This window comes from Oreochromis niloticus, unplaced genomic scaffold (assembly GCF_001858045.2).
Source record: "Oreochromis niloticus isolate F11D_XX unplaced genomic scaffold, O_niloticus_UMD_NMBU tig00002548_pilon, whole genome shotgun sequence".
Classification (NCBI taxonomy): Eukaryota; Metazoa; Chordata; class Actinopteri; order Cichliformes; family Cichlidae; genus Oreochromis; species Oreochromis niloticus.
The window spans coordinates 165,048-180,938 of record NW_020327662.1 but is presented as its reverse complement, the minus strand read 5'-3'; the positions used below and the strand labels follow the sequence as shown (position 1 = coordinate 180,938).

The window sequence follows — 15,891 nt, the reverse complement described above, 5'->3', positions numbered from 1 at the left end:
AAACACCGGTGGAGAATGGGTATGTTGAAGTTATCCGTGTCTAACTGTCCTGTGATCACCTGGAAGTATCGTTCCAAAAGGTCTTCCAAACTTGCTCTGCAGAATGTTCCAGCAATGGACTGGAGAAGCACCAGTGAGCCATCACATATGATCATTACTGGCCTTGTGTTTGCCCTGCTTCCATACATTTGTGTAAGCTCTGTTTGAAATGCTTGTAGAAAATATGTAACAGAAGCAGTGGTATGGTCACATGTTACAGAAGTTGCTGTTGGTAGAGGTGATGATCCCTTGAAGGGATTTCTAACTATAACTTCATACACATAGTACGGAGTAGCAGAAGCATCATCTTTAGAGATAATGCTTCCTGTTGCATCCAAATATTCTAAGTGTCCACTTGCCATTGTAAATATATTCCCCCGCATTATAACGATGTCAGGAGTTAATGCTTATCAGAGTTTTCATCATGGTCACACAAATCCTTAGCAAAGCAAAGTGGCCTACTTAGCAATAGCTGCTCAAGTTGTAGAAAGCAAGAGAAAACAGTATTAGCATTAGCTGCTAAATGTGCACTTGAGGACAAATTTATTGTGAATTCAGCTGTGAATCTAGAGTTTCCAGTATTTAAGCTTCCATTTCCAAATGTTAGCTGCTCTGCCTCTTTGTCACACACACAGACTGAAATGATTCACAGCCTTGTTTCATCCTTCTGTCAGTGACACTGACTGTCACTGTGACTGTGGACATACAGCATGGGAAACATACACATGGCTGACACTTTATTAGGTACACAGTGGCCGCTATCTCAGGTACACCTGTGACATAATAAAGTGTATCTAAAGTTACAAAATGTTTTCTCTGTCCAAATATTTATGGACCTAACTGTAGGTCTACTTTTAATGAAACGCTCAACATGACTTATCAGTTATCATTAATGATCCTGCAAACAGACTCCTTGGAGACCTCCTACATAAATATCCATGTACTATCCAGCTAGACTAGTGTGTCTGTCCCTGAAAATATTCCTGCATGTGTGACTGTTCATGTGTCATCTGCAGGAAACAAACAGGAAGTGATTGAAGGACACAGGAAATGTTTCCAGCTCTTCCTCCTCTATCAGACCTTCTCTCCATACCTGAGAGTGTCCAGTCTCCAGCCTGGATCCTTCAGTCCAGCCAACAGCAGCTTCATTCCTGAGTCTCCTGGATGATTGTAGCTCAGGTCCAGCTCTCTCAGATGGGAGGGGTTGGAGCTCAGAGCTGAGGCCAGAGAAGTACAGCCTTCCTCTGTGATCAGACAGCCTGACAGACTGCAGACACACAAAACAACAATCAGTCTGTTATCCATCTCTATGGCAGCATAACTAAGGGATGGTTCAGGGTCACCTGATCCAGCTCTAACTATTAGCTTTATGAAAAAGGAAAGTTTGAAGCTGATCTTCAAAGTAGAGAGGGTGTCTGTCTCCTGAACTCAAACTGGGAGCTGCTTCCACACCCAGTCCAACATAGCCAGGCTTTCTTTGCTGCTTTGACAAATTCCAGTCAGAGATGATGAGCATCATCACAGTGATGATCATGTCTCTGTTAACCCAGACTTTCTGCTTCAGGATCTGTGCACGCTCACAGAACAAGGAGACCTTTAAACATCATTTCACTAAATGGATGGACTGAGCTCGGCCTACAGATGAACTGGTGCCAGAGATCATAAAGAACATCAAACAGTCAAATTCAACACTTTAGATGGAAATATGAGATTAATGCTGCAGACAATCATGAACCTGCTGAATTCATGAACATCAAGAATGCAGCGAGTGGTAAAATAAAGATTTGACTTCAGTGTTACTGTCTATTCCTAACATATTCCTAACATGATAGCTGCACTTTAGAGCTCTAAAACTGGAACTGACACATGTTTAAACTCTACATGTTACTCAGTACATTCAGTTCTGACACTCGCCCACAGTCCAACAAAGGAAACATGGAGATCACATCAGTTTGTCATCAAAGTCTAATTATTAGGGCAACTTAACCTGTTATTATCTCGTTAACTCATTAACTGATTAACATCAGCAATAATTTTAATCACAGTTTTTAAAATCATGATTATTGTGAAAGTGCTCACTGGCTCTGAATATAAAGCCATGGGTCACAGGAGGGATGTTGATCAGTGCTGGCTTGAAATGGGCGTCATTATGCGTCTCAGCCAATGAGAGCATTGAGGGTGGGCCTAATACTACTGCAGCACTCACATGACCCAGGACAGAAAGAAAGGGGCGGGGACAGAAACATGGAGACAGGTACAGATCTTTGACATGTTCATTTTAAACTGTTCCAGAGGGCAGTGTTGATACAACTAAAGTTATCTGGAAGTAAAGTTGAGTTTTCTTATCATCGGAGTACTTCATGTCTGAAGTATCACTTAAATGCATTACACGCTGTTGATTGAAGAAGTTGGTCTGAGGAACGTTCTTAGGATCAACAAATGACGGCATGTATGAGCCTCAAGACGCAGCATCACAAGAAGAATACATGAGCTGTAGAAAAAGGAGAGACTACGAAAGCCATGGTGTTACAACATGAACCTGCTGTTGGTCTCTATGGAGACTACTGGGCGTGGCTGGGTAACCATGGTTACCTGGGAGTTACAGAAACGTGCTAACATGTGATTCATGTTGCACAGCAGTGGGACATTTGAAATAAAGTCAGCACACTCAGTACAGATAGTGCATCAAATATGATGCTGCTGCCAGACGTCTGCCTTTGAACACGTCCCTGCATCGCACACAACACCAAGGTTGCCATGGCAATCACAGCTAACAGGGACAAAGTGCACAGCTGGAGCCCTGCAGGTATATTTAACATGATGTATTTCTGTGTCCTGTCTGTGTGTGAGAGACAAACAGCCTCTGTATGTGTGTAAATACAGCATGAATATGTAGAGGACATGTTTGTGTATATAAGGACATGAATGCTCTGCGTCATTTGAAGCTTTGATTCTTGTTTCTGTTGCAGGTCTGTGACTGAACTTCTGGGAGGAGAAAAGTTGGTTTCATGCTCTGTGATTCTGTGATTTGTCGTCTCTCTCAGGTGATGGAGAGCTCAGATGATGACCCCGCCTACGTGGTCAAATTCAAGTCTACATTCAGACTAGACCTGGAGACACGCAAGCAAAATGCCAACATTGTATATGTGAAACTGCTGCTGCACTGGAGCCAGATTCAAGGAGCTCAAGTGTTTACCCAGATCTTACTGAACATACTGAAGGAACAGAGGGTTGTTGGAGGGAAACCTGTGGAAGCAACAACATCCGAGCCACCAGAGAAAAAGTTGGTCCTATCGGTGCTTCATCAGAGTGTGAACAGGAGGAAGACTCAGCTGAGAACAGTGTGGTGGATACAGAGCAGAGCCCACCATCAGTACAGAGGCCTGTCCATTAGAGTGCTGCTCCAAACATGCAGCACATGTACTTGGCCACAGCTGCAACATCTGTACCTGTGAAAGCTTCTTCTCTGTTGCTGCTCATATTGTACAGAAGAAGAGAGTTTCTTTATCATCAGAAAATGTCAGTGAGCTTGTGAGTCTTAGCAGGTGGCTCGGTGCAGAGGAGGAAGAACATGTCAAGTCAGAGGAAGATAAATGCAGTTCATGTTGTCAACTCAACCTGGACGACTGAAAGAGTTTTTCTTTGTCTTGTTTCTGACTGAGATTCTCCAAAGGAAATCCAGCACAAACACACACTTCACACACTCAAAGTCCTGCACAGTAAATGAGCTGATGAGCGTTTGTGCTGCTGCCTGATAACAGAACAATAGTTCTGCTGGTTCCTGTTCTGAAAACACACATTTATAAATGTTCACTTGCTGTTGATCAAAGGTGCCTGTTATAATGTTATGTTGGTGGCTCTGGACTCTGAGGGGAACTTTGTAAAAAACTAGATCAAATGTTGACGTCCTGGCAGAGACAAAGAACTTTGATTTGATTGGATTAGATTCATGTTTCAGCTCAGACTGACAGAAATATTTGAACTGCTACTGTGTTAAAGGGAATACTGCTGTACTATTAAAATAAGTACACAATACACTACTTTTGAACTCATGATTGCATGTTGCTGTAACATGTAAATGTTTGCACAAGTGTGACTGATCCACTTTCTAATGTGTGTGTAGCCACACTGTGTGTCACTGTGTCACAGGTGAGTCTGTGTATCCAGGTTCTATGAGGAGAACAGGATATAGTGACTGAGTCCAGCAGCTTAAAGTCTGACTCCATCCTCCATTTAAATAACTCACACCAACAACTGAACAGCTTTGCCTTTGTGTAGCTGACACTTCATTTTAATGTCCTTCTATTCTGGTTCATCTGGTTTCAGTTTCTATAAGCACACAGGTTTCATCAGTGACTCTGTGACCTCAGTAATCTTTGCTGGGCCTTAATGCTCTGAACAAAGCTGCACATCACAAGACTAAATAGAATCAGTCTTTCATTTCTCACTGCTGTTTGACTTCAGCTCTCAGTGTCCCACCATAACCCATGGAAAGAATTACTGTCCATCCAGGCTGCTGAACATGAAGCTGATGAAGGTGGAGTATTGTGAGGGCTGATGGAGATGATGATGAGGAATCCAGGAGCAGTGGGTGGATGGCAGCATCAGCATGAAGGATCAGTGTGAGAACACATCATCATCCACAAATAAAACCAGTCTGAGTGTCTGACGCTCTTGTTAGAAAGACGCAGTCGCAGCTGTGGCTGGAGTTAGCTTCGTTCACTAGTTAGCTGGGCTGCTAGTTAGCTGGGAGCTAACTCACTGGAACATTAGATGCTAAACTGTCTAAACTATGTGACCAGCTTTCATGGCTGCTCTGTGTTAACTCAGTCCTCTCAGTTTTTTCTCCTTACAATCTAGTAAACCTTCTTTTTCAGCTTCTCCACACCCGAGCTGTGGCTAAGGTGCTACCAGCATGCAGGCTCGGTCTCTCTCACTCAAAAATTACACTCGTCACCCAGACAGGAACTACTTCCTGTTTTAGAACTTTTCAACATAAGAGTATGTTGCACTTCAGAAGACCTGCACATCTCATCTTAATAGAGGACTGCCTTATTATTAATCTGCTAATTCTGTCAGTTGTTGAAAAAACAATGCTTGATCTCACCTGAGAGTTTCCAGTGTACAGTGTGGACTCTTCAGTCCTTCAGACAGAAGCTTCACACCTGAATCCTTCAGGTTATTGTTACTCAGGTCCAGCTGTCTCAGATTAGAGGACTGAGAGCTGAGACCTGAGGCCAGAGCTTCACAGCTTCTCTCTGACAGATCACAGTGACTCAGTCTGAAAATAACAGATAAACAATTAAAAAAAGAAAACAATTATGTTGACGTTTAATGAGATACTATTATATTTAGCAATATTTAATCTTGTTTTTGTCAGGATACTGAGCACTGATGCAGAGCAACATGTGGAGAGAATCAGAGGAGAAGAAGTGAAGAGAAAACAGCAGTAAAAGAACACTGAACTATTCGGTGTGCTATTGCTATCAACACAATGTGTCAAATTTCTTTATTTTGTATTTGTTTTAGTAGAAATGATGATTATCACTTAGATAACAACCACAGGCCAGGTCTAGATGGCACTTTAGTAACAGTTACACGCAGAAATATTTCAGAAATGTGGACAATTTCGGGTGCAATGTTTTCAGTATTGAACAAAGTGAGTACTGATAATCACTAAAGAGTTTTATATATTTTTCAGACATTAGCAGTCATTACTTCTTTTGTTTAGTTTTGAGATTTTATTTTAGTTGTTCCCACCTCATCTGTGTTAACTAGAATAAACATTTAAAAAGTAAAGGTATGATCGCATATTTGCTTACAGAGCTTTGCTGGAGGCTTCGACCACTGGCAGCAATGTGAGTGAAGTTGCCCCCCCCCCCCCCCCCCCCTTCTTCAAATCAAACAAAATTGATGTCAAACGTTTGTGCTATGTTTGTACTGGTTTGTGCTGCAAAAATTTTCGTTTGTGCTACTATCATTTTAACGATATTAATAAAAACTTCTAGAGGTCATCAGAGGTCAACCAGCCCCCCCACATTAATTAAATCAAACAAAATGGGTGTCAATCAACTGTGCTACGTTTGTGCTGGTTTGTGCTGCTAAAATTGTTGTTTGTGCTGCTTCTGTTTTAAAGATATTAATAAAAATGTAAAGGTCAAAAGGTCAACCAGTCCCCCACATTACCCAAATCAAACAAAATTGATGTTAAACATTTGTGCTACATTTGTGCTGGTTTGTACTTAAAAAATTTTCGTGTGTGCTGCAATCATTTTAAAAATATTAATATAATAACGTCTTGATGCGTGCTTAATCATCCAGGTAAGTAAATCCCAAAAGGTTGATTCTGTTCATCTGGACATTTTCAGTGGGAGAAACGTTTTGTCACTCATCCAAGTGACTTCTTCAGTCTCAGCTGACTGCAGGTTTCCAACCTTATAAACAGTACAGCTCAGAACTCTGCATTATCTACACAACTAAAACATGGTGACTGACCTCAGAGTTTCAAATCGACATCGTGGATTCTCCAGAAGAACACACAGCTGCTTCAGTCCTGAATCCTGCAGGTTGTTGTAATCTACACTCAGGTCCAGTGCTCTGGGATATGAAGGGTTGGACTTCAGCGCTGCTGCCAGATAATCACAGCTGATCTCTGACAAACCACAGCACTTTAATCTGTGTAAATAATGAAAGATGTGAGTTTATTAGACAAAGTGTGTGATAGGTCTATCTAAGCACAAACCTATTGCTGGAACAGCTGAGACAATCCACTACAATAGCAAAAGCACACATCAGACACCAGAGCTCTTTGTGTGATCTCCTGCATGAGGAAGATGACCGAGACAAATGCTGTTCCTGCCGCTTGAACCACAGTCACTCTCAGTCCCCCGTAGCACTGCTCTTTATTGTGCTTACATGAATATGCATATGTTCATTAACATATGACATCTAAAACAGGCATATATGTGAACAAAGAGTACCAGCCTGTGTGTAGTGTAGGTATGCATGTGTGTATGCTAGTGATGTGTCGTTCGCAAACGAAATGGCTCTTAGAGCCGGATCTTTGACGTGAACGACGCGAGCCGGATCCTTATCGCCAGCCGTGGGTTTGTTTTTTTTTCCCCTTTCTCTCAACCTCTCTCTCGCCCTTGTTTCTGCTTCACTCCGCATGTGAGCCTTGTGCTTTGCGCTGGGCAGAGGGGGGAGGGGCGGTAGTTACACTCAGTAGCTCAGGAACAGAGCGGGAGGGAGAATGTGCATCTTCTTTTCATATTTTAATTTATATTTAATTGTGTTGTGGTTTGCAGTGTTTAAATTTGTAAAAGGAAAAAGCTGAAAATTTAAATAGTTAAAAGTTGAAATGTGAATAGTTGGTTTTTGTATTATATGATTTATTTGTTACATTTTATGTGGAGTGAATAAATAAAAGTATATTTATGGTGGCCCCTAGAGACAAAGCACGTACAACTTCGAAGCACGTAAAAACTCCAAAACACGTACAAAAGACAACAGAAGTGCTCCAGGATGCTCGGTGCAGTGTTGAGCTTTTGTTACCTAGTGGCTGCACAAGCCAGCAACGACCGGATTTGGTGTGTGGTAGTAGCAGGTAAATTAACATTTTTTTTTTAAATTATTTGAATATATATGAGTGCTTGTGTATAAATACACAAACAATACACATATGCTTTCAATTGTGTAATTTTTTTATGACTCAAACTTTATTAGATTTTAATATAAAACAAACAAACAAACTAACAAAAAATAAAAAATAAAAATGCAAAAAAGCAGAAGATAACAGGATGGTCATTCCCAATAACAACAACACAACAATTTGATAATCAATGCCTATTCCCATCAAAAAAAAATACAGCTATCCTATTTAGTCCAACCTTAACTACTTTAAAATCTTAAATTGGACCAATCTTGAACGCAATTCGCGTGACAGTTTTTTCAAATTCCTGAGAATGCCATTCCATTCCTCCAGTGTAAAGCTGAGACTTAAGTCCATTTCCCACGTTCTTTTGAGGGACAGTGTGTTAGGATCAGAAGCTAATAAAAGCATTTTGTAATAAGCTGATGCCTCTTGTCCACGCCCAAAGGGTTTTTTTTATTTCCTCCATAAAGTCACAGCTTAAAGGGAACTTTGCGAATGAACTAAATGTATTGGCCATCAAGTGTCTTAGTTGCAGGTATTTCCAAAATTCCTGCCTGGGTAAATCAAATTCTTCTGCAAGTTTTTCAAATGATTAAAATGTACTGTTTTCGTAGAGATCCCCACAAAAACTGTTATACCTCTCTGATCTAGGTTTTTTATTATTCCATACAAATGCTTTACAAAACTGGTCAAATTGTTTGATGTATTTCAAAGGAACATGAATTGGTAGAGCCTGCAGCAAATAATTGAACTTAGGTGTACATACCATTTTGATTACGTTGACCTTTCCCCACATTGAAAGATACATCTGAGACCAACGATCAATATTAATTTTCATATCGCTGAGTAAAGGTTCAAAATTTATCTTTATCAGGTCTGACAAATGAGGCGGGAAGGTGATGCCTAAATACTTAATGCCGTTCTGAGGCCAGGAAAACATACCGGTTTGAAAAAGTGACCTGGGACAATAACTAGTTAATGGGAGGGCTTCTGATTTGGTCCAGTTCACCTTATAACCACAAATAGCTGAAAACGTATTTATTATTGCCTGCAAGGAGTTTAAAGACTTTTCTGGGTCTGATATAAAAAGCAAAATGTCATCGGTGTACACCAACAGTTTATGACAGTCTCTCCCAATACTGACACCTGGAAAATTGGGCTCCCTACGAATAGCTACTGCCAGAAGTAGGGAGAGGGGATCCCCCTGCCTGGTTCCTCTACCTAGTTCAAAAGAAGGCCCTATTATTCCATTTGTAAGTACTGATGCCTTGGGGTGTACATATATAAGCTGAATCCAATTAATAAAGCTTTTGGTAAAACCGAAACACTCCAAAGTGGTGAATAGATATCTCCACTCGACTCTGTCGAATGCCTTTTCGACATCCAGCGAAATCGCAGCTATGGGAGAATGACTGTCCTGAACCGCCCACATAATGTCAATTAACCTCCTAATATTGTCAACTGAAGAGCGTGAGCTTATGAAACCAACTTGATCTACATGTATAAGAGAGGTTATTACCCGGTTTAATCGATTAGCCAGAATTTTAGATAAAATCTTACTATCATAGGAGGTCAGGCTTATCGGTCTGTAGCTTTTACAATCACTGGGGTCCTTATCCTTATTTAGGATAAGTGTAATGATGGCTTCAGATAGTGAAGGTGGGAGCCTACCCTCTTGAAAAGATTCGTTATAAGTGTTTAAAAGCAGTGGCGCTAGATCTTCTGGAAAGGATTTATAAAATTCAGCCGTATAACCATCCAGGCCTGGTGCTTTATCAGAGGGCAAGTGTTTAATAACTCCCACTGTCTCTTCAATGGTAATGGGAGCATCCAAATATTTAAGTTGATCCACTGTCAGCCTAGGAAGATTTAAAGATAACAGAAATTTCTTTATATCACTCTCTGAAATGTTTGATTCCGAGCTATAAAGATCTTTATAAAAGTTGCTAAATATTATATTAATTTCTTTAGGTTTAAAGAAAAGACGTCCATTATTATCTTTAACAGCTAAGATCATAGCCATAGCCTCTCTCTGTTTAATATATCTCGTTAAGAGCCTTCCGGCCTTATCCCCTTCCTCGAAGTGTTTTTGTCTGGCACAAAATAGAGAAAATTCAGCTTTTTGTGACAGTATTGCATTAAATTCATATTTTAACTTGGTCAATTCATTCAGATTTAATGAAGAACAATCATTTTAAAATTTTAAATCAGGAAGTTTAATCTGACGTTCTAGATTTTGAAGTTTAGTTATATTTTCCCTCTTTTTAAAAGAGGCGTACTGTATTTTATTACCTCTCAGGAAAGCTTTTAGTGCTTCCCATGCTACTCCTGCTGAAGATGCGGTAGGGACATTCGTCTCTATATACAGGTTGATTTGTGATCGAAGAGACTCTTTGAATGTTGCATCTAATCTAGGCGTCCTAGCTGTAGCATTAGATAGTAACATGAGGAGATAGACAGGGCTATGATCCGAGAAGATTATGACTCCAATATTACTCGATACCACAGCAGCCATTAGTGATTGGGATACCAAAAAATCTGTCCTTGAAAAGGAGTGGTGAGGGAGGGAGAAAAAAGTATAGTCCCTTCCAGAGGGGTTTTGTAACCTCCACACATCTGTGAGGCCACACGCCTCAGTCAGCCCTTTATGAGCCCTAGAAGCATAGATTGATCTGGAACTCCAATCCAGTACCGGGTCCATAACCTCATTAACCCCCCCCCATAATGATAGGATAGTCCCCCATGTCAGATATTCTTTTCTCTAATTGTCCAAAAAAGGATGGATCATCTACATTAGGAGCATACACGTTAGCTAAAATGACCGTCTTCCCTTGAATTTCACACAACATTAACATCATTCTCCCAGCATCATCCTTACTCTTTTGGATACATTTAAACTGTAAGTGTTTACCAATCAAAGTGGCCACTCCACTACTTTTACTAGTACCACTAGCTGCCCCTACATATCCCACCCAACCCACGCATAGGTTCTGAGAGTCTTGAGGCAACAGGTGGGTCTCTTGAACAAATGCAATGTCACACTTCTTAGATTTTATAAAGGACAATATTTTGTTTTTCTTAATAGGATTATTGAGGCCCTTGACGTTCCAGCTCATTATACTCAAATTATTACTACTAATAGATCACTTTAAAGGTAGATATAAAGCAAGATGTACAGAAACCTGTAATAATGATTAGCAAATTTGGCATCTTCAATTGTGTAATTTAAGTGATCTAGGTAGCTCTATTTTGGAAGTTCAGTTTATGCTAGAAATGTGCTTCGGAGTTTGTAGGTGTTTTGTCTCTAGGGTCCACCGCATATATTTATATATAAATAAAACCACTTTTTTTTACATTAATAATTCCTTTTGTGCATAATTTTATATTATTGTTAATAATAAATTAATTAAAGCAACAAAACAACCTGAAGAGCCGGTTCGGAGCCGAAAGAGCTGGCTCTTTTTGGTGAGCCGAACTGAAAGAGCCGGTTCTCTAAAAAGAGCCGGAAATCCCATCACTAGTGTGTGTGCATGTGGGTGTGTGTATGTGTGTATAAATGTGGATAAAGATGTGACCCTGTGAATGACTCCCGTGATCTGCTGGCGCCAGGGAGTCCAGCAGTTCCCCTAAACAAAAGGCTCTTATACTTAAACAGATACAGAGTAGGTGTACTCCCATACTATATAACAGAAAGAGAAGGTACGACCTCTCTCATGACCTTAGGACATGTGTGGTATGCCAAAACACTCTGGAACGCACACAGAGTCTTTAGAGACTACTATGGATCAGACATTCTATCATTATACAATAGATTAAATATTTCTAAGCATAAATGACAATCATAAAATATAACTCCAGCAGTGTGTGCTTAAAATCGTTCAGTGTTTCATCATCTGTTCAGAGCTGAAGAAGGTTCAGAATGTAGAAGTTTAGAAAAAGGAAACTCCAAACAGCTGAAGCCAACAGGAAGCAGCTTCAAACAAACACAATAAGAGAAAAAACTCTGAATTGTTCACATTAAAGTCATACATGTATCATAAAGACTTGAAAAAGTCATGTTTTTCCATCCAGGAACCGCATGGCTTCACTTTCAAAGGTGAAGTGTGAAAGAAACAGACATATTTGAAGTCCAACAACACCTTTTTCCAATCTTTGACCCATCTAAAGAGGAGGGATATTAGGCCCCTTATGTCAAACTGAGTGATTTGTGACCCCAATAGATTATTCATGAGCTCAGGAAGTAATAAAGGAAGTAATAAAAATATGATATTAATAAAATTATGATATTCATCAATATTGGCTAGTTCATAGCTCATTAATTTTCCCCCCCAAAAGTAAATTATTTCATTATTAAAAAATTAGTTAGTTAAACTTGTGCTTTTGTAACGTTCAGTATGGCGAGACATACAGGTTGCATGCCTCGTTGGAAAACTTTATTTCAATTTATTTGCATTTATTTAATCCGAACAAGGAGATTTAGAATCAAAGTCCGAGTCGCAAAAAACTCTCGCAATCCCCCAAGAATGAGCTCACCGCGGCTCCCCGCAAAAACCCCTAGGCAAACAAGCAGGGAGCCCTCCTGAAAAAAACCATCCGTCTTTCTCCAGAAACACACAACAAATCCCCCCTAGAATTACTTGATAGGGACCCATCTATTACCAAAACTTATATTCGATAACAGGGCAAAAACTCCTGAAAAAATCCTTAGTCTTTTTTCTCAAATTCAGTGCCCCGCGGCTCCCACCCAACCCTTAGGCAAACAAGCAGGAAACCTCCTGAAAAAAACCTCCGTATTTTTATCCAAATACACGCAACAAAAACCCCCTAGAATAACTTCTTAAGGAACCCTCTGTTCCCAAAACCTATATTCGATAATAGGGTAAAAACTCCTGAAAAAATCCTCAGTCTTTTTTGTTCAAACCAGCCCTCTTACTAGCTCCGTCTCAAATTCAGCACACAGCCTAAGTTCTCCATCGCTCATACTCGCACCGAGTCGCAGCCAGCGCACAATTTTTTCCCATTGTTACTCTCGCTGTATCTGCTCCTTAATGATTCTGGCTCTTCGTTCGAAATTCGCGCTGTATACCAACTCCGCCTCCAAGGCGTGCCTAACTTCACCCCACTGCCAATCACATAACAAAGGGGTGGCTACCCTCGCATCCCGGTTTGCCAATCGGATACAGGTCCACTCTCTTGCTCTCATTCAGGATAAATAATCTATCATTTTCAGCTTAAATTTAACTATTTTTTCTCCCAGAAAAAAAAAGAAAGACTTTTCTCTCTTTTTCTTAGAACAACATGGATGCCAGACCTGCCAACCTCACTGTGGTCTCTCAGACCCCAGTAACTAGCTACAGAGCCTCTGCCACGCCAACAGAACTCACACGGTTGCATATTTGTAGGATTCAGCCAGCCACTACTAATCCAATGGAGGAGAGATTCAGGCTTAGCTCCGGCGGGTTTTGAGCTATGCCTTCAGCCTTAGAGAGAGCGAAATCTATTTCTACCAGCTAAAAGCAGGTGAAAGTTTTGGCCCGCTTACACCACGGATCGCCTTTACTTCCTCTGACTGGGCTGTTTTGACCCCCATCGCCACCCATGAAGTTCAGAAGAGCCTGCGGCAAACCAGTTCGCGGCAACCACGAACCGGGGACCAGCAGACGCTGATGCATCCGGTTTTCAAAGAGGCCCACGCATTTCCACCATTCAGCTAGCAACACCATCAGCACCGACCTTTAAACATGGTGAGAAAAACAGTCACATATACGCAGTGGAAGACGAAGAGCACGCCATTTTCTCTGTGGTTTTGTAGAGCCAGTCGGCAAACAACCGATGACGCTCGCACGGATGAGTTTGTGTTGGACCTTTCAAACACCCAGTCTGGTGTTTTCAACACCATGCTTTGAATTCCCACTCAGGACTGGTTGAAGATGGTGAGCAAAAAGAGTGTGAAAATATTAGAGCTTTTTAAGCTGAGTAAAACTACAATTGAACTGGTCCTAGTTGGAAAAACGTTGCCACATTCTACATAGCACCGCCCCCTCATCTGGCCCCGTTACCCCCGCCTCCTCCTCTCCCAGTCCTTTTAAAAACCACAATGTCCGTTTCTTCTCCACATCATCTAAACAATCATGACTCACCATAGCTTCGGAGCCCCCTCTACTGCATCTCCAGCTGATTCTACTCCACCACCAAGTCCAGCGATGGCTCTGGCTACCCCACCTCAGAGCCCGCATCTGGCCTCAGCGTCTCCGGCCGCTATGCTTCCAAATACTCCGCCACCGCCCTCATCCCCTCAAGGCTGAAACTCGCCCAGCCATCCGCAACTCGCCGCTCGGTTGGCAATCCCCAGACCAGACCCCCGGCAACACTTCAGTCTCCGGTGCCTCGCTCTGGGCTTTGGGCGACCCTGTATGCCGGGCCCTATTCCGAGAGCCCGAAGACATCGATCCCCACCCCGGTGAGAGCCGCGGACAAACTTCGGCCGTGGGCAACGACAAGGCGGCGAGTCTGCTCCCCACCGCTGTTTTTGAACTTACAAAATTAACTGTCAAGTACCTTATTAACTCGCTAATCCAGAAACACCGGCAAGAAGTCTGTCAAGGATGTGAGGTCTCCCACCCCTCGCAGAGACGACATTCTTGTCTTTTCCCGCGGGAAAAATATTACTTTTTCAGGTACTATGATGAACTCTGCAAAAGATTATGGAATGGGCATTTCACCAACACATTATTGCAAATTTTGCGGTTAGAGGGTTTTTCACCACCAGCGGCTCAAGTCAGAGGCGTTGCCCAGGCATATCTGTTTGAACTCAGAGACGCCCGCGACATAGAGGCCATGCTGCAAGAAATTGACGCCAGTGTCACTGAGGTGACCAGGACTGTAATTCATTAAGTGCTCGACGAGAATTACACATTGTGGCTCTCCAAGTAATCGTTTTTCCTCCCTTCCCTATTATTTTCTCAATGTTTTGTTTTTGCTTTCTCTTACTTTTTAGCTTTGTTGTTTTTTTATTGTTTGTTTGTTTTATTACTTTTCAGCTTTGTTTTTACCCCTTCAAATGCATTGGGGTATTTTTTTCATTACATCAAAATAAAAAAAATAAAAAAACTGTTTTGGAAAACCGTTACATCAAATAAAACTTTTTTTGGAAAAGCATTGCAAGAATCATTCTCATTATTTGTTTTTACTCATTCAGATGTAATGATTTAATTACCTGAAATAAAATATTTTTTGTAAACTCGTTACATGACATAAGTAACCGTGGTTAAACATAAGTTAACATAAGTTCAGCGGAGTCCATTTGTGGTAGACAGTAGGCCTATTTTGTGTTGTTGTGTTTGTGTTAATGACTGCGGAGCAGGCGTGGTCTGGGACACGGTTGTTGTTGTTATCATGGGTTCCTAAGCAACCAAGAGTCCGTCCGAGCGTAACAGACGTTTATGCTGGACTTCGCTCCTGGGAGCGCAAAGTATTTAAAAAAAAGAGTGACGGCTCCTTAGCTGCGCGGGTTCACGCGAGCATGATTGCGCGGGTTTCACGCGGACCTGAGCAGGCTTATAAATGGAAGAGATTCAAATGTTAGAAGGTTTCAGGAAAACAGCAGCCTCGAAGAGCATGTGGAGAAGGCCAGCCCACATCAGCAGCAGTTAAGCTATGCTCTGGTGAATGGCTTTCCCCACCCCTTGCTGACACAAAATGTTTAGATGATTCTTTAGATTGCCCTGATCAACAACAGCATGTGCTCCAGACCATTAATTTAACCAATTGTTAAAAGTAATCTGCATTAAGCTTGCTCAAATTCAGTACAATGACATATAAGATGAAGTAAAATAGGCAAATATTTTAACTAACGAAGTGCATAGAGGCACTTGACCTGTTTGAAAGACTCGTCTTATTATGAGCCATTGTTGAGATATAGAGCACACCTATGACAACAACTAATATGCTGAACCCTGTATAAAACAGCTGAAAACTACATGATGGAGAAGCTGAATTGAATATGAAAGTGCAAGTCTTTGCCACTGTGGGCAAAGCACGCAACCACTGGGTGAGGTTGCTTTGCTGTCTCTTCTGAGCTCATGAGCAAGCTACACATTATCAGATCGGGAGCTGGCTGTACAGAGGCCAATATCGGAGTGATGTGGTCAAATTTTCTTCTGCCAGTTAAAAATCGTGCCACAGCATTTTGCACTAAT

At 41.3% G+C, this 15,891-nt stretch overlaps 1 long non-coding RNA gene across 1 annotated transcript; it reads right to left on the bottom strand.

Annotated features, from left to right (window-relative positions):
- Positions 1-1,286: 1,286 nt before the first annotated feature.
- LOC109199777 (uncharacterized) lies at positions 1,287-6,709 on the bottom strand. Its single transcript, XR_002060076.2, has 3 exons — positions 6,535-6,709; positions 5,147-5,320; positions 1,287-1,306 (listed from the first exon to the last, which is right to left on the bottom strand). It is a non-coding gene; the product is annotated as an uncharacterized LOC109199777 (long non-coding RNA).
- Between the last annotated feature and the right edge of the window lie 9,182 nt (positions 6,710-15,891).